Source organism: Trachypithecus francoisi, unplaced genomic scaffold, assembly GCF_009764315.1.
Source record: "Trachypithecus francoisi isolate TF-2019V2 unplaced genomic scaffold, Tfra_2.0 Lachesis_group3, whole genome shotgun sequence".
Lineage (NCBI taxonomy): Eukaryota > Metazoa > Chordata > Mammalia > Primates > Cercopithecidae > Trachypithecus > Trachypithecus francoisi.
In genome coordinates this window covers 162,919,208-162,938,867 of record NW_022681468.1, presented here as the reverse complement: position 1 = coordinate 162,938,867, position 19,660 = coordinate 162,919,208, and the positions used below count along the sequence as shown (strand labels likewise).

The window sequence follows — 19,660 nt, the reverse complement described above, 5'->3', positions numbered from 1 at the left end:
ACAAAGAAACAGTACTTCAGCAGTTTATAATTATACTGCAGGAACAAGGAGTGTGGAGCAAAAGCAAGCAATTAATGTGTACAAGCAGGCAAGGGTCTCTTCTGATTTTTCGTTATTCTGTCATTAAAAATGCTGGGTGCTGAAATCTCAAGGGCCCCGGTTACAGATGCTTCTCCGATGAACTCAAAAGCATGTTTCTGTCCCCATGATGCACTAGACAACGGTAGAACAAGGACAGTATCCCTGCAGCAAATACTCCTGTTAGTCCAATGCAACTCTAAAGCACCCCAGGGCAGGCAGTGTGGGGGTGCCCTGTGCCGCAGAGGGTGAACTCATCTTAATTCCGCTCATGGGGAAGAAGTCTCAGTTCCACTCTTCGAATGTCTCTGTGTTCCCTTGGTCTCTGGCTTTGGGATGGAGAGTCTTCCTTTTCCATGCTCTTCCTCAACTACATGTGAAGGAGATGCTGGGATGAGCTCCCTCAGGAGGGAGAGGGTGCAGCAGGTTAGGTGCTCATGGATCCTCTCATGCCTGGAACACACTCAGCCTCCTGGTTCCTTTGTCAAAAATGTATCTGGTTTCTGATCTAAGTGATTCCAGGGAGCGAGTGTACCACGGCCCGCACCCAGGTGCTTTCAACGTGATCTCCCGAGCTGCTGGGCTTCTTTCTTTTCTTGCTTCCAAGGTGAGTGCCACTCAGTTTAGTGGCTGGGACCTTGAGCCTATGTCGCTTTTGTTGGGAGGGCACAAAGGTTACGCCTTACCCTCCACCCTGATTTTAATCCAAGTAAAAGAAACATACTTTTAATCCAATTGAAAACACACACTGAGTATCACACATTCTGACTCGACTTCTTTTCCTGAAGCATTTTTGGTGATTAAAAGTTTGCATTAGGCATTTGAATCTGTAAGGTTTTCTCAATCTTTTACTGTTTTGGGGTCAAGAACATGATCGTCCCCTTGCCGAACCCTGAGATTTTGGATGCCCTGTGCTTCTTTCTTCTTAGGCTGGTACAGTGGCCACTTCATCCCTAAGCTCCCCTCTACCTTTAATAACTTACCAAACGCAGCCGACAGCAATCAACACCACCACTACTGCTGTGTGTATTGACTGCTAGAGCTACAAATCCACTCGATTCCTCTTCAGTTATTGCAGGGGAGGATTTTAGCAAATGTTTGGCCACTGCTTAACAAAGAGAGCCCTCTCCAATCTCCTTTGCATCTGCCACCTTATTATCACGGAAAATGCCACACTCTCAGTGTTTTTGTTACAGATATACTCTTCTTCTTGTGACAGTTCCTGCATTTTCAGGGCAGATTAGATAATGCCGCCTTAGCAAACAATGCCCACATCTCAGTGAGTTCAAGCAACAGTTATGTCTTGATTATGCCCCATGTCCAACAGAGGTCAGGACAGACTGGGTAGAGGGGAAGGGAAGGGTCCTACTCCTCAGGCATCTGGGCTGACAGGAGGCTGCCTGGGCTCATCGTTCCATGTGATGCCCAGTAACGAGGCCGCGTGAATTGCCATGGAGGTGATGAGAGAGGAAACTTGTGCCAGGCACAGAAGTGCTTCCACCCAGACGTTCCATACATTTCGTTGGCAAAGGCAAGGCACATGGACACCTCCAACATCAAGGGAGTCTTTGGCTGGAAAGTGCTGATAATACAGCACATGGAAGGGAGTACATTGGATAAGTGATCTGAGAGACAAAACAGAAAGCTTGATTTTATTTTATTTATTTATTTATATTTATTTTTTGGTTTTTTATTTTTTATTTTTTTTGAGACTGAGTCTCACTGTATCACCCAGGCTGGAGTGCAGTGGTACAATCTTGGCTCACTGCAACCTCCGCATCCTGGGTTTAAGTTAAGATTGTCCTGCCTCAGCCTCCTGAGTAGCTGGGATTACAGGCACCCACTACCACACCTGGCTAATTTTTGCATTTTTAGTAGAGATGGGTTTTCACTGTTGGCCAGGCTGATCTTGAACACCTGACGTCAAGTGATCCACCTGCCTCAGCCTCGCAAAGTGTTGGGATTACAGGTGTGAGCCACCGTGCCCGACTGAGAGCTTGATTGTTAATTGTCTCACATTGTTTTGCTTTGGAATTACTTGGTATATAGATTTATTTCTAAAGGACAAACCCAAATCATCACATTGCTGAGCTAAGCCTGCCTAATAACACTGGCACCCAGCATGGGTCCTGCCAGTGCTGAGCATGGCAGAGGAGAAAACTCCGCCGGAGACTGCATTTCGGAGGCGTTGACGATGGGAGCACCTTGGATGTTCCATTAGTTGAATGTGCTTTGGGATGTGGCTGCCCCAAGCACATGAGAACCATGTAAACGTGATTGTGTGTCTTCATTTTGTTTCTTTATTATGCATGTGTAAATGGAGGAGGAAAGATGAAACTGGTCTGCAGTATTTTCCCTTGCTTAGAAATCGTTACACCAGTTACTGTGTTTTTGTCAGCTCCCAAAAAGAGACCCAAACATCACTTTTGGGAGGACACACTGCACACTTTGAAATGAACCCCTCTCTATCAATACTTAGCCTTCATAATGTCCCAGAAGAAACACATTTGACTGCTGGAACTCTGAAAGCACGTGCTTTGTTTATTCTTGTGTAGCAGTTTGTTGCTCCTCTAAATGGTGCTATCCAAGAGGATGTCTTGACTTAAGGTTATTGCTTTTTAAATAGCTCAAGATACCTGTAAATTTTCACTAGAGTCCACTTCACATTGCTAGGTCTGTATTTGTCTCTTAAGGTTTGAATATTAAAAAGAAACAAAATTGTATGGGTATGGTCCTTGTCATAAGTCGTAAAATTCTGAGTCTTGGCCGGGTGCAGTGGCTCACGCCTGCAATCCCAGCACTTTGGGAGGCCGAGGCAGTCGGATCACGAGGTCAGAAGACTGAGACCACCCTGATTAACACGGTGAGTTTAAGCAGCAGTTTATGTCTTGATTATGTCCACTAAAAATACAAAAAAAATTAGCTGGACATGGTGGCGGGTGCTTGTAGTCCCAGCTACTTGGGAGGCTGAGGCAGGAGAATGGCGTGAACCTGGGAAGTGGAGCTTGCAGTGAGCCGAGATCGCGCCACTGCACTCCAGCCTGGGTGACAGAGCAAGACTCCATCTCAAAAAAGAAAGAAAAGAGAAAATTCTGAGTCTTGTACAGCCAGATAATATACCCACAAACTAGTCTTTCCTGTATTTTAAGCCCTTTTCTTGCTAGCGCTCCTCGATGAAAAGATGAAAGGACTGCATCCCTGGACCCAGCCTTTGATGAAAGGGCAGCCACCCCTCTTCCTTCCCTGCAGGTTCCAGTGTGTCACTGGAGCTGAACTGGGAGCCAGCTGGAAAGACAGGAGGCCTTGTAAGGCAGGAAAGCCACAGCCTACTCCGAAACGAAGACAGACTTGTGGGGCAGTCAGGCTGGACTAGGCACGTGAGACCATCCTTAGTGCTGCGGTCCGGAGCAACCAAGTCAGGTCTGTATGTGAAGTCCACATGGGCAGCAGAGGAAGGGGGAAGGCAGGGTGGCAGGGGTGGTTCCATGACCTGTGGAACCTGTTCATTGAGTTGATCACTCAACCAGTCAACAAACATCTCCTGAGGACATCGAGCTTGTGGCACCATCCCAAGCGCTGGGCCGCAACATGAAGAAAGACTCTCACCAAATGCACATTCTACTCGATGGAAGATTAACAAAGAAATGAGCAAAAATGAACAGTAAGAGCCGAGATGAGCACTTAAAAGGCATGATGGGTGATAACTGAGAAGGCTCCTTTCAGTGGCGGTGTGGCAACCCGTGGCCCTCCTACAACCCACTGTGTCTTTTGCCGGGTGCACACCTGGCCGCACATACATCTCCGTGGGGCAGGTGTGGCCGTGTGGCTGAGTGCCAGTGGGCGCATGTGAAGGAAGTGGTGGGCTTCTTTTCCAGGCCGACCTAAAACCCTCCCACGCGCCATATGCCCTGTTCTTTCCTTTTCTAGGGGCTAAAACGCAAAAGGGGAAGAAAACAGACTAGGATTTGGTACTGATCACTCATACGACCTGAATTATGTCCCCACAAAATGTGAATGCTGAAGTTCTAATCCCCAGGTGACTACCGTTGGAGGTGAGGCTTACAAGGAAGGAGGTAATTAGGGGTTAGGTGACGTTGTAAGGGTAGGGCCTTAATGTGACATGATTAATGCCCTTACAAAAAGAAACATCAGGCCAGACGCAGTGGCTCAGGCCTGTAATCCCAGCACTTTGGGAGGCCGAGGCGGGTGGATCACCTGAGGTCAGGAGTTTAAGACCAGCCTGGCCAACATTTCTACTAGAAATACAAAAATTAGCCTGGCGAGTTGGTGTGCACCTGTAACCCCAGCTACTTGGGAGGCTGAGGCAGGAGAATCGCTTGAACCCAGGAGGCGGTGGTTGCAGTGAGCTGAGATTGCGCCACTGTACTCCAGCCTGGGTGACAGAGTGAGACTTCGTCTCAAAAAAAAAAAAGAAAAATGAAACATGCGGTCCCCAGTGTTGGAGGTGGGGGCTGGGGGGAGGTACTGGATAACAGGAGCATATCCCTCATGGGGGAGGTGCTGGATAACAGGAGTATATCCCTCATGGGGGAGGTGCTGGATAACAGGAGTATATCCCTCATGAACCCCCTGAGTGATGAGGGAGTTCTCCCTCTGAGTCCACGTAAGATCCGGTTGTTTAAAAGAGCCTGGCCCCCTCCTCTCACTCTCTTGCTCCAGCTCTCACCATGTGGTGGGCCTGCCCCCGCTTCACTTTCTGCCATGGTTGTGAGGTTCCTGAGGCCTCCCCAGAAGCAGATGCTGGTGCCATGCTGTGACAGCTGCAGAACTGTGAGTCAGTTAAGCCTCTTTTCTTGATACATTACCCAGTCTCCGGCATTCCTTTAGAACAATGCCTGTACACATGGCCTAACACACGGGCCAAGGACTCACCAGCAGCGACTGCTGCCCCAACTTGTCCTTTCAAAACAGCATTTAGACCCATCACTCCTCTGCTCAGATCCCTTCCTCGGAGACAATGCCACATGCCTTTCAAATCACCCATCATGCCTTTCAAATGCTCTGCCAGGGACCGCGAGGCTTTGCAGGGCCTGGCTCTGTCTGCCTGTGCCCTCACGCCAAGCACAGGGCAGCTCCAAGCCCTTTGCTCTTAGTGTTATTTCTTCCTGGATAGCTCTCCCTCCCAGATCCTCACGGGATAAGTTCCTCATCAGTGCATGGATGTCTCCTCGTCCAATACCCCAATCTGACCTCTAGGGCAAATATCCAGTCTCCACCAGTGCCCATGCCTACCGGAGCCCTGGATTCTCGCTGCCTCTCATCCTTCGCAGCACCAATCATGATCTGACACACCTGAGGTTGCTTTGCTATTCATTACCCACTGGCTCCTGTCACTGGGACACAAATCCCACAGCAGCAGGACTTCACCTGCTCTCTGTGGATCTCCATGCCCGGGTTCCTGGACGGGGACCAGCCCTGCGACAGCCACTCAGTGAGGAGCTATGATGACCACATCTGCTGAGTCAGAGGGGCTGTGATGTTTCTCCAACTACCAGGCAGCTCTGTCCCCAGTGACCTGTCACCAGCCCTGAAGCCCATTATCTAGTGCCATCCTCCGAACACAAAACCTCTGGTTTATAAAGGAGACCCCCTTCTACCCTTCACTGAAGAGTAGGACTAGTGTGGAGAGCAGGGTGTCCAGGAAGTGTATCCTTAACTTCCAAGCAGAGATGACTTGTGAAGTTTTATCCTTTCTTTAAAATGCTGAAGATGTGCAAGTGTTATTTCCTGTGGCTGTTCTGACAAATTTCCACACACTGAGTGGTCGAAGACAACAGAAATGTATTCGCTTACAGCTCTGGAGGCCAAAAATGCAAAATCAATACCAATGGATGGAAGTCAGTGTCCATTGGGCCATTCTCCCTCCAGAGGCTCCAGGGGAGAACGAGTCTTCCCTCTTCTGGTTTCTGGTCGCTGCCGGCATTACTTGGCTTTTGTTTGTGTCACTCCAATCTTCAAGGTCAGGACATTCAAATCTCTCTCTTCTTCACTTGTGAGTGTGTGTTGGAGGAGTTGTGTGTGTGAAATCTCCCTCTGCCCTTCTTTCATAAGAACATTTGTGATTGCATTTAGGACCAACCCAGATCATCCAGGATGCTCTCCCCATCTCAAAATCTTTAATTTATCACATCTGCAAAGATGGCTTTTATTTAATTATTGCCACATAAGGTAACACTCACAGGTTCTAGGAATTAGGACATGAATATCTTTTTAGGGAGGTGTTATTCAGCTTACACAACATAGATTTTGTAATTTCTATTAAAAGATAATTCATAGAACATGTAATGAATATTTCAAAGAGAAAAAGAAATTAGAAATCAGAGGATTAATTAATTTTTTTTGAGAGGGAGTCTTGCTCTGTTGTCCAGGCTGGAGTACAGTGGCACAATCTCACCTCACTGTAACCTCTGCCTACTGGGTTCAAGTGATTCTCCTGCCTCAGCGTCCTGAGTAGCTGGGATTACAGGCACATGTCACCATGTCTGGCTAATTTTTGCATTTTAGTAGAGACAGGGTTTCACTATGTAGGTCAGGCTGGTTCTTGAACTCCTGACCTCAAATGATCCCACCGTCTTGGTCTCCCAAAGTGCTGGGATTACAGGCATGAGCCACCGTGCCCGGCCTGATTTTTGGTATTTATATATAAAGTTGTATAATTTTTCTTCTCTAAATATACTTTTTCCCCCTGAACGGTATTTGCCTCTTGGAACTACTTTGAATTTGGTAGCATTCAATATGGAAAGATTAATTATAGTTACCTCTAATGAAAGAGAGTATTGGCTTAAAAATCGCAATTAAATTGCATTGCTATAAAAATAAAATTCTATTGTTTTGTAGGGAGAAAAAGTGTTTGCTGTTCTGATTTTATATATGTTTTCACATAATTAAAAATATATACCTGTGAAATGTTTGATAATGGGAAGACCTCCTTTTATCTTTTATATGTAATTGGTATACAGGACGTTGCATTATGCAAGTAAAATATGTGAATAGTAGTATAAGTACATCTCTAGTTATGAATTTTATCTGTTTCACTTTAAAAAGAATCCCATTTTACATTTACTCATGGATTATGGATGTATGAGAGATGCCGTTATTCTTCAGTTAGTACTTTTATGTTGGTGGAGAACAGAATCCTCTCATTATTAACAGATTTAGTTCTCTGGCAAAATCATGGAAGAGGAAGTTGAGGATGCCATGAATAATACTGAAGACTCACACATAGATCCAGAAAAATCTTCCACTGCCCTAGATTTTAAATGATTTTAGAATCTTTTCAAAACCTCTTTTTTTAAAAAAAAAAAATGCAGTTATTTGAAATGCCATCATGTGTTATTTTGGCTAAAAAGGTATTTATATTGAGAGTTGTGAACAGAGAAAAAAATGGTGTGAAAATATATGTGGTTGAGATTATTCTAATTCCCTTTAACCCTTGAAGTTTTAAGGTCCTATTGTTTTCTCCAATCCTGGGCTTTAACAAGTCTCAAATTCCACATTTCCTCCGATTCTAGGATGTGTGTTTTTATTTTTGTGTCTTAGCACTTCTGAAGTTGAGAAACTTTGCTCTAAAGGAAGGCATAAATTGTGACGCCCTGGAGGAAGTCCTTCTATCCAGGTAAAAACAGCCACTGAAGAAAGTTTTTTATTCGATTATCACCTTTGAGATATCTTCTTTGCCTTTTCATAGGGAGTTGACTTGTGCAGTCATTTTTGACGTTAATTGTTGATTAAAATGCCTTGTATGAGACGACATTATAATTCCCCATTGAAACAGAACAGCAAATCAGTGTGCCACTCATCACAGCCAGTGGCGTCACTCTAGGTGGTAGACATCATGGAGGCTCCTGGGAGAGGCCCTACACATCGTGTGTTAGGGGAGGTTGACGTCTTCAAGCCTGGTCATCCTAGCATTGAAAACCTCTGCCAAAACATTGTGCTTCTGTATAATACTGGGAAGCAATTCTCCATGACTTTAGCTGTGATGCCTCCTGACCCCTGAAAGGCTTTCAGCTTAGCATCAACTCTATGGCCAGGGGTGTTGTGGATGACAGAACTGCCCCTTCCTCCTTGTAGATCAGTGTGGAGTCTCAAATTGCTAGCACATCCTGCTCTACCTGAATTAATGCTTCCACAGTGGAAAGGTCAATATAGAAACATAAGGAGAACACCTCCTCACCTTCTTAGGCATCCCTGGGAATTAGGCCAGTTCAATCCCAGCCTCTGTTGGTCAGACTAATCGCAGAGGCTGGCAGAGTGACATGCTCATGGGAAAATTTGCCAAAACTCACGATGTATGGAAATGATGTGTGGATTGTGTTTGGTGACAGTTCACCCTGGGTCTCATGTTTCTTCAGGTCTTGTGAGCAAGGCACTGCCTGCCCTATGTTTAGCCTTATCTTCCCGAGGATGTTTATTTTCTTTATGTATTTATTTAGAGACACAGCCTCACTCTGTCCCCCAGGCTGGAGTACAGTGGTGTGATTGTAGATCACTGCAGCTTCAAACTCCTGGGCTCAAGGAATCCTCCTGCCTTGGCCTCCTGAGTAGCTGGGACTACGGGTGCATACCGCCACACCTAGCAGAAGGATGTAAGTGTCTACAAATAGAGTGGGCAGCCTTGGACAGTAGAGCTAGCATCTCTCCCTAAGGAGCAAACAGCAGGCAACCTTACTGCCCATGGGCAATCATTTGCAATTTTAAAATCAGGGTTTCTCTTTTGTAAAGCCACTAAACAAATGTGCAGGTATCATCTGTCATCTGTCTCTCTTTGTGTTATTCTGTGGGATTGGGGGTCAGGAAACTCACAAAAATGCTAATAGTCTGGCTACTGCTATTGCTGTGAATGACATCCGATCCTTCATCTCTGACACAGGAGTCTTGTGTGTTCTACCAGCTTCTGTGAAACACTGAAAGGCTAACATATTAGCTTGCAAGCATGGTGAAATCTCAGGCCCTTCATTCTTCTTGACCTTTATATGAGCTCTTGAGAGCTATGAAGGGAAACAGACAGGAAGAGAAAACCATGTGGAAAAAATAACAGAAGAAGATTGGTTTCAATCAGAATAAAGTTTTGGAGAGTGAGAAAATTCTTCTAGTTGTTTGCCTATTTATATTTTTCTACCACTCAACACCAAGTATTTCTCTATGGTTTATTTTTATAGCATTTAGAACCAGAATCATCCTTTATTTCCACTTGTCTTCTTCTGTATTTCCAACAACAAAGGAGCAGCCATCATTCCTAAGTTATTTAGGCTATTTTTTTTTTTTTTTCTAAATCTAAGTAGCCACTATGCCAGAGAGCAATTGGGCTTTTTCTTGATCTTCCCAGAATAAACAGTACTTTTATGAGTGGGACATGAATTCAATAGTTTTCTGTCTCCCTGGTAACCCTTCCCAGGAACCTTGCCCAGGTCATTTGTGGCAGTAACTACTTCTCTATACATAGGCTTTAAATCAAGGTTTCTGCGCACCTTCTGCCCAAGTCAAACTGGAAATAATTGAACTGAATCTCAATAATGTTGATATTGATGAAAGAATCTGGCTGCCCTTTGAATGGCTATCACAAGTTTGTTACTTGTGTTTCTTTACTGCTGTGTGAAACTGTACTTCTGTCAACACCTATCACACTCTATTCTTACTATTTTTTGTTGACTCTGTCTCAAAGGCAAGTCTCCGTTTTATTCATCTGTACATTTTTTACTTCCTTAGATAGTGCCCATAGATGTTTCTGTTTTCTTTCTTTTTTTTATTTTTATTTTTTGGAGGCGGAGTCTCGCTCTGTCGCCCAGGCTGGAGTGCAGTAGCGCGATCCCAGCTCACTGCAGCCTCTGCCTCCCAAGTTCGAGCAATTATCCTGCCTCAGCCTCCTGAGTAGCTGGGATTACAGGCATGTGCCACCACGCCCCGCTGATTTTTGTGTTTTTTTTTTACTGGAAATTTTTCATTAATCAATGACTGAAAACTAAGCAAAGAAAAATACATAACACAGTTGATTCTCTATTCACAGCAGTTACTTTCTATCAAGGGACACAAACACTGATTCACATTAGTGAATATGGAATCGTGGCTTTTAGGGGAAATACAGAGAGTTAGGTTGCTCTGAGCCTCTGGTTTTGTCCATTGATCAATGCCGAACCTTGTTGTAAGTCAGAATCTGTTCCAAGAAGTCGTATTTAATATGCATTGTTGCTTCATTAACATTGATCTTGAGGCCAACGGTCCTGTAACTCTTGCTTGAACAAAGCTCGAATAAAACATAGATTTTCTCCATAAGGCACATCTCAGCCTTCTTGTACCTAAGAATGCTAAGCAACACTACTATTGGGGATTATTTTAAACAGCGCAATCATCCACACAAATGCAAAAGGCCGTGAAAAGGACACTTGTTCTCAGTGTGAGAGCTGAAATCAAAGGCAGAATACCCCCTGCTTCACTCCAGCTGAGGACGTGTACCGTGGGTAGACTCAAAGTTTTTGCTGCCCTGAGCATGTCTGCAAATAACTGGGAAAGTGTCACAAACATAGATTTGGGGGTGACAAATAAATTTTAGTAAGTAGAAAAATTTTCAAATGCAGAACCTGCAGATAATGATGGTCAATTGTATACATACCAATTTCCCTTCTGTTTACACTTCATTCACCAATGCAAGGTTTGAATTCAAATTGCTTTGGAGGCACAAGTATTAGCACTGAACACGATGCCTGAGTTTAGGACCTTGTTATCAAGCACACGCTGATTAAAACTCCAACATATATATTATGACAGTTTCCTCCATTGTGTGTATCCAGCTGTAGAGATTTGGCTGTGCATTTCTCTGTAAACAGTCTTGTTCTTTTCTGCCTATGGAGAAAATGTTTAAAGCATATTAATGTCTCCTCTACTATAATAAATAGGAAAGGATGGACACAGAATGGGCCACGAGTCATCTAAATAGATACAACAAAATTAGGAATTACAGCAGACAGGAAGAGCTGATGAGACCGGTGATCACTTCTCATAACTTGGTGGAAAGGGGAATTTGGCATGAGGGATGGTGGATTAACCACCTGTCCCATGAAGGGAGGTATTGATGCAGACAGACTGCATCATCTCCTGGCATGAACAGCCTCTGAATTACTAATAGTTCCATACTATGAATTAAGATTTTGTGGGTCAAAAATAGACATTTTTATGGGACTCATGTTAATAATCAGAGTGCACTATGATAAGGCATACCAAAGCAAATAGTCATCAGTGTGAGGCTCCCAATGGCTGGCCTTTGATTGGCAGAGGTTCACAGAGGTGGCTTCAAGGGCAGAGTTGTGAATGGAAATGAGTGGCAAGAGGGAGGGTGAGTGTCTTTGCATAATTTATAACAGTGAGTCACACTCACTGTTGAGTCTTTCCTAGACCATAGCTGGCTGGCATTTCTGCTATGATGGCTCTGAGTGGCTACTGGGGAAGAGAGTGAACTACATGTGGGACATCTGAAAGCAATTATCTTGGTAAATGTGATATGACAACAATAAATATCCACCTTTTAAAGCAGACCTCTGGCCTCTGGAGCCAATTTGCAAATTGGGAGATAAATGACACATACACAAATATCATTTCATTTGTTAGTAAGTCTTCATAGACCTATACCTGTACCCTAGGTTGGAAATCATCACCAAACATTGAACAAATGCTTGCTATGGTTAAGGCATCATTTTAAGATTTGGGGAGGACAGAAAGAAGCATGAGACACAATTATTGTCCTTCAGGATTTTAGACTGTGGTTGGAAACAGGGTATATGGTACAAAAAAAGAAAAACCTGGCCGGGCGTGGTGGCTCACTCCTGTATTCCCAGCACTTTGGGAGGTAGAGACGGGTGGATCATCTGAGGTCAGAAGTTTGAGACCAGCCTGGCCAACATGGCAAAACCCCATCTCTACAAAAAAATAATCAGCCGGGTGTGCTGGCGCATGCCTGTAATCCCAGCTACTCAGGAGTTTGAGGCATGAGAATTGCCTGAACTCGGGAGGTGGAGGTTGCAGTGAGCAGAGATAGCACCACTGTATTCCAGCCTGGACAACAGAATGAGACTGTTTCAAAAAAAAAAAAAAAAAAAAAAGAGACCAATACACTTTTGATAATTTCTAGATTAAGACATAGAATAATAATGTATTATGAAATATTACGTACATTACCATACAAGCCCATCTTTGCTGTGGAGTGTAGGTGCATGGCACAAGTGTCCTGGCTCCCAGGACTGGTCTGGGGTTTTGCTTCCACAAAAACAGTCTCCAGTGCCAACTGACAGTGGGAAAACCAGGATCTGGGCAGCCAAGATGTCCCTCTTATTCACTCAATTTCTGAACCAAAGTTCCATTTTTAACAGAAAAAATGCTAAATATCAAGGAATATGGCTTAAATGTGAGGGTACAAGGACTTTTCAACCCACTTTCTAGAATATGAGGCACACAAGTCTCTGGTCATCTCCAAGGGCAAGAGAGGAGGAGAAGAGCTGCACCCCACTAGGAGCTCTCTCCTAGGAGGAAATGAGAGGACAAGACCCACACTGAGAACTCCTGGTCCATTCTTGTGCAGAGAAGAGCCAGATCACCTCGCAGCACCCCACCTCCAGCACAGAGTGAATAAGTGAGTCGGGGGAGGGCCGAGGTGCCGTCTGTCCTGCCCTGAGATGCGGCCCACCCTGCACTCATATCAGTGAGAGCAGAAGATGATGCAAGGGTTTCCCAAACCGTTAACAACCACTTCAATATCAACTTACTGCAGACCGTCATGGAAGGATGCACAAAAATACAGATTTGGGATCAAAAGTTGGGACCAGTGAATGAAACACTGGTTTGGACACTGTTGACCAAGTAGGATCCACGAGTTACCATAACAATCATCATGGAGCCAAGCCATCAGGGTTAAAAGTTCCACTCCCTCCCTCCCCATCCCTTTAATGAAATGCAATGTCCAACTACCTTACCGATGGTGGGTTCTCCATAAAGTAGCAGAACTTCGTGTGAAAACGCTCATTTCCACATGTAAGTAGCGGAGGTGGTGGCAAAAAACCATGGGTTCTGTAATTGCCGCTTACAGGATAATTAAGAGCTTAATATTATAAAAGTTAATTATAAAATTATATTAATTAATTTTAATAGCCCAACGATCCTTTTGGAATTGATGTCTGAGAAGAACAAAGTCCCCAGAGAGGCCCACAGGGAAAAGGTCAAGTCAGACCGAATTTTTCAGGCCCAGAGCTGTGCCTGCTTTGTCTTGAGCTCTAATTTGGGAAACACAAGAAGAAATGAAGATGGACACATAATGACAGAGACCCTTGGGCTCCCGGGGGTGGTGGCAGGAGCACGAGTGACAGCTGTTTCCAAATATGGACCGATGACAAGATGCTTCCAAGAACGAAAAGGTGGACCTTATTACTACTTTGTAAACTTTCTCAGGCTTACGTTATACAAGGGGTAATTTTTTAAAATAATCATCATGATCTTTTCTAAATGAAAAATTTGATGATGCATTTACTATCCAAATCACTGTAATAATGAACTGCCTTCTAGTCAATTTCTAATGTAATTGGGGGATCTATGGCATAAAGCTTAAGACTTAGACACAATTCTCCTCCTCTCTGTCACAAGCTTCAAGCCTGATATTTTCCTGGCAACTCAAAGCCTTCTTGTAATATTGTCAGCAGTGTGTCTTCATGTCTTCCTCCCCAACATTTATAAAAAGTGGTTTTGTTTGGATTTGTTTTTCTTACAGATTAGGAAAGATCTTCTTTTCATCTTTCAAGTGAAAAACATATCCGCTAGCAAGAATAATGAGGATTTGAGAAATCACTGTGGAAAAAGAAGACGTGTTTATACGAAGCCAGTGACTTTGGCCTGACTGACATATGTAAGCACATCTGACAGAAGCAAAAGCAAGCTTAATAATCCAATGATTATACCCCAAGCCCACGTAATTTGAGAAGTGAGCACCTTGGGGGTAGTTTAAAGCAGGGGCTTTGGTGAAGGCAGATCTTTTTCTTTTTTCTTTTTATTTTACTTAAAAAACAAAACAAAACTGCAGAACATGCAGGTTGTTACATAGGTAAATGTGTGCCATGGTGGTTTGCTGCGCCTATCAACCCATCGCCTGGGTACTAAGCCCGACATTCATTAGCTGTTTTTCCTAATGCTCTCCCTCTGCTGGCACCCCCAACCGACAGACTCTGAGATGTGCTGTTCCCCTCCCTGTGTCCATGTGTTCTCATTGTTCAGCTCCCGCTTATGAGTAAGAACATGTGGTGTTTGCTTTTCTGTTCGTTATTTTGGTGAGGATGGTTTCCAGCTTTATCCATGTCCCTTCAGAGGACATGATCTCATTCCTTTTTATGACTGCATAGTATTCCATGGTGTATATGTGCCACGTTTCCTTTATGTAGTCTATCATTGGTGGGCATTTGGATTAGTTCCATGTCTTTGCTATTATGAATAGTGCTGCAATAAGCATACATATGCCTGTATCTTTATAATAGAATGATTTATATTCCTTTGGGTATATACTCAGTAAAGGGATTGCTGGGTCAGATGGTATTTCTGGTCCCAGATCTTTGAGGAATCACCACACTGACAGTATAAAAGTGTTATTATTTCTCCACAGCCTCGCCAGCATCTGTTGTTTCTTGACTTTTTAATAATTGCCATTCTGACTAGCATGAGATGGTATCTCATTGTGGTTTTGATTTGCATTTCTCTAATGATCAGTGATGTTGACCTTTCTTTCATATGTTTATTGGCCACATAAATGTCTTCTTTTGAGAAGTTTCTGTTCATGTAGAAAGGCAGATCTTCTTTCCCCACTCTGGGACCTTGGGTTGGTGTGTCTGTGGTTTCCATGACAACTCTCAGATTTGATGATTTACTGGAAGGGCTCACAGGACTCAGGAGAGTTATAGTTTGTGACTGTGAAAGGACACAGATTAAAATCAGCACAGAGAAAAGGCACACAGGGAAAGGTCTGAGAAAAAAAAAAGACAAGCTTCAAGTTGTCTACCCCCAGCGGAGTTGCATAAGTGCTTAATGCCCTAGGAACAGTGTGTGACACACCTGCGAGGTGTTGCCATCCAGGGAAGCTCGCCTGGGCCTTTGGTATCCAGGGTTTTTATTGGGGGTTTGTCATGTAGGCAGGCAGTGCCTTCGTAGCTGACCTTAGCTACTCAGTCTCCAGCCCTGCCAAGGTCCAGCTGATAGAGCCTGGCCCAAAGCCCCAAGCATACAACAAGGGAACATCGTAAGTCACATTGATAGCACAAACTATCTGAGCAAGCTGGTATAGCATGGCCCAAACCTCAGTCACACAAACATTTCTATCAGGCCTCAGATGTCATCATGCAGAAGCCCTTCAACAGCCAGTCCTTTGTCTGGAATAATGTAAGGTTTGAGCACCAAAGCCTGCTGAGTTGACCTTTTACTGCACGATTAATTACTCTTCCTCCCTGGAACCTGATTTTCTTCTCAGAAAAACTACACTAATGAGAAGATCTTTGTGATAATTTGAAAGATTATCCTGATGACAAAATATCTGTAACATGTTCAGAATAATGCCTGACTTATATCAAAAACTCCATATTATCATTTCTAAAATTTTAAACTTTTAAAAACTGTATTCCAGGGTGTAGTGAGTCTTCTGGGGTTTGCCTCATATGTCCCAGACTTGGAGCTGAAAAAATTGGTAAGCAAGAAATGCCAACCGGAGCAGACACACACACACACAAAAATAGCCCCAAGAAAAGACTACTTTCTCTAGCCAAAGGAACAGAACAGGGGCATCCTAGCCAGTTAGAATACTTTTAGGCAGTAACTGCTGTGGCACAGCTGAACACCACAGAGAAACTGTGGCCTCACATCTACCCCTGCCAGCAAAGACTGAGTGGGGAGCCTATACTGCCACCGTCGCTAGGCTGTAACAAGCTACCTAAACCTCTCTGGGGTGATGTCAGAGAAGGTGAGGTAGGGACCTGGGACTTCCGTGTCTGATGAGTAGTAATGGGTACCCCCCCACACACAACAACATCAGTGTATACCATGTAAACAACCAGGACTGTCAGGATATCATGAGGAGAGGTGAAGCCAGCTGGACTTCCTGGGTCCGGTGGGGACTTGGAGAACTTTTCTGCCTTACAAGAGGTTTGTAAAATGCACCAGTCAGTGCTGTGTAAAAACGCACCAATCAGCACTCTGTGGCTAGCTAGAGGTTGGTAAAATGGACCAATCAGTGCTCTGTAAAATGGACCAATCAGCACTCTGTAAACTGGACCAATCAGCAGGACATGGGAGGGGACAATTAAGGGAATAAAAGCTGGCATCCTCAGCCAGTGGGGCAACCTGCTTGGGTCTCCTTCTATCCTGTGGAGACTTGGTTCTTTCAGTCTTCACAATAAATCTTGCTGCTGCACACTCTTTGGGTCCATGCCACCTTTAAGAGCTGTAACACTCACCACGAAGGTCTACAACTTCATTCTTGAAGTCAGCCAGACCATTAACCCACCAGAAGGAATCAACTCTGGACAGGATGCTCTGAAGCGCCTCTCCCCTGACCAGATGGGGTGGTGTCCAAGGAGGCCTGGTGGAAAATCAGGACTTCCATCACTGCTCAATGGTAATGACCACATCACATCTCCTGCTCCATGGGGCCAGTGGAGGCCACATGGGACCCAATAACAAGGCACTCTTGCAAATTCCAGCCAGAGTGGTATCAGCAGCCTACTCGAGCCCCAACCATTAGTAACAAGGATGCCCTCCTTCCACCAAAAGCCAATGAAGGGTTGAGTAGGGAGGAAGGTGCTGAAAAATGCTGCAAGAAGCAATGACTGAAGATATCTTAAATTTAGCAAAAACCATAAACACCGAGATACAGGATGCTGTGCAGACCACAAATAGGATGAAGCCAAAATAATCCACTCCAAGGCCTGTCCATGTCAAACTTCTGAAAACCAAAGATAAATTTTAAAATCTTGAAAGGAGTGAGAAATAGTGCCTTACTTACAGGAGAGAATCAATTTGAATGACAGCTTATTCCTCATGATAAACTATGAAAGCAGCACAACATTTTTTTATGTGCTAAATGAAAAATATTTTCAACCTATAATTCTATATCCAGCAAAAAATAATCCATCCCAAAATAAGCTTCAGCTCAAGGATAATAGGGAATTTTGTTTATTTCTCCCTCATCTTAAAATCCCCATTTTATACCCTGGAATTAATCTCTTAATATATGGCAATGGGAACAACTAGATTCTGTAGATAAACCCAACTGTTAGCCAAATGGATATGTTTACTCAAGTCTTGTGGTCCAAACAAGGCAATAATAAAACACTTTGACATTGATACCTTTTCCAAGGGTGGAAATTACTTTAAATCCTGTTATTGTATAGAATCATGCTATATTTAATTTATATGATGCTAAATTTGCTTTTGTGAAAACTCATTTAGAAAACTATATATATTATATATATATATTTATATATTTATTTTATTTATTTATTTTTTTTTGAGACAGAGTCTCGCTCTGTCACCCAGGCTGGAGTACAGTGGCGCAATCTCGGCTCACTGCAAGCTCCGCCTCCCAGGTTCATGCTATTCTCCTGCCTCAGCCTTCTGAGTAGCTGGGACTACAGGTACCCACCACCACGCCCGGCTATTTTTTGTATTTTTAGTAGAGACAGGGTTTCACCGTGTTAGCCAGGATGGTCTCCATCTCCTGACCTCGTGATCTGCCCGCCTCAGCCTCCCAAAGTGCTGGGATTACAGGTGTGAGCCACCGCGCCCAGCCGAAAACTATTTTTATATCCTTTTTACTTCTGGACCTCTCACATATACACTTTCAAAATACAGCAGGTGAATAAACTGGGAACATCTTCCACAGCTAGATTATCTGCTTGGACTACATTGTAGAGCTCACTGCTCACAGTCTAGTCCCTAGCCACATACAGTTATTTAAATTTAAGCAAAACTAATATTTACTTGCTCAATCACACTGGTCACATTCCAAGTGCTCAGTGTGGCCAGTGGCTGATACATTGGGTGCACAGATACAAAACGTTTCCACCCTCAAAAGTTCTATTGGGGCCGGGCGCGGTGGCTCAAGCCTGTAATCCCAGCACTTTGGGAGGCCGAGACGGGTGGATCACCAGGTCAGGAGATCGAGACCATCCTGGCTAACACGGTGAAACCCCATCTCTACTAAAAAATACAAAAAACTAGCCGGGCGAGGTGGCCGCGCCTGTAGTCCCAGCTACTCGGGAGGCTGAGGCAGGAGAATGGTGTGAACCCGGGAGGCGGAGCTTGCAGTGAGCTGAGATCCGGCCACTGCACTCCAGCCCGGGCGACAGAGCGAGACTCCGTCTCAAAAAAAAAAAAAAAAAAATGTTCTATTGGCAGTGCTATTTCACTGGGCTATCTGGTTCCTTTTATTTATTGGGACTTATTTCTCTTCTTAGAACATAGGTGTTTTTATTACATGAATTGTGAATTTTGGAAATATGTACCTAATAATATCAGATTTTAGGTGTCAATAATTAATATCTGATGTATTCACGTTACCATCATATAACAAATCCACTTTTGCTTCAACAGTTCCCATCTTTTCTCAGTCTCTCAGTCTCTCTCTCTCTGCCAGAAAAGTCCGGTGCCCACTGGAAATTTTGATATTAAGTGTCCAATAAGTGCTTTTCATTGCACTTTCAAGAGGAAACCAAAATAAAACCTTAAGAAAATTATGGTATGAAGTACATAGGTTTGGTTAAAATAGCCTTCCTTCAACACACATAGATACGTACACAAAATGTAAATAATATGCAAAATTCAAAGGTCCCCAATGTTTTCTGTGGACTTTTGTTTAAATGTTAATAGCATTTTATTGCATGGTTTGCGTGTTTCTCTTCTTGCTGTCTAAAATGCCTTCATGGTGCCCTCATGCAAATGTTTAGAACCAGTGACTATAGTTAGCACAAACTTAATTGAAAAATTACACGATTCCCCAAATAAGTAACTGGAAATAAAATTATTAAGATTAACTTCAATAATTAGTTATGACTATTTCTGCTATGTCAAGGAATGTTTTACTCAAGCAACAACATAAAATATTCATGAATTCTTAAAGATGGGGATGCTGGGTTTCTGGCATCAAATATAGCTCTATGGTTAGGAAATAGCTTTAAATGCAGGACACCCTCAGGCACAATATCAGTGTGTGGATCATTACAAAGGGAACACTCTAAAAACTAGTGAATCTACAGAATCAAATCCAAGAAAGCTCTGCATTGGCTTCAGTAAATGGAGCCAATGCAGTAAATGGATGGCTTCTGTCCACCAGTACATGGTGAGGCCACGCTGTCTTGCCCTCCCCTTTTTTCCCCAGTGTACCACCACTTAACTCCAACAAAATGGATTCTCAATGATTTCTTTAATTGCTGCTCGAATTTCATTAGGTCTGTCGTTCCCAAGCTTTAGAGTGCTTATGTATCAGCTGCAGAGCTCGTCAAAATGCAGATTCCTGAGCTGTATCCTAGAGATAATAATTCATTCAGTCTAG

The 19,660-nt window shown here is 43.7% G+C and overlaps 1 long non-coding RNA gene across 1 annotated transcript; it reads left to right on the top strand.

Annotated features, from left to right (window-relative positions):
• Nucleotides 1-2,838: 2,838 nt before the first annotated feature.
• On the top strand, nt 2,839-18,316 carry LOC117069454. Its single transcript, XR_004431550.1, has 2 exons — nt 2,839-2,909; nt 18,261-18,316. It is a non-coding gene; the product is annotated as an uncharacterized LOC117069454 (long non-coding RNA).
• The last annotated feature ends 1,344 nt before the right edge of the window (nt 18,317-19,660 follow it).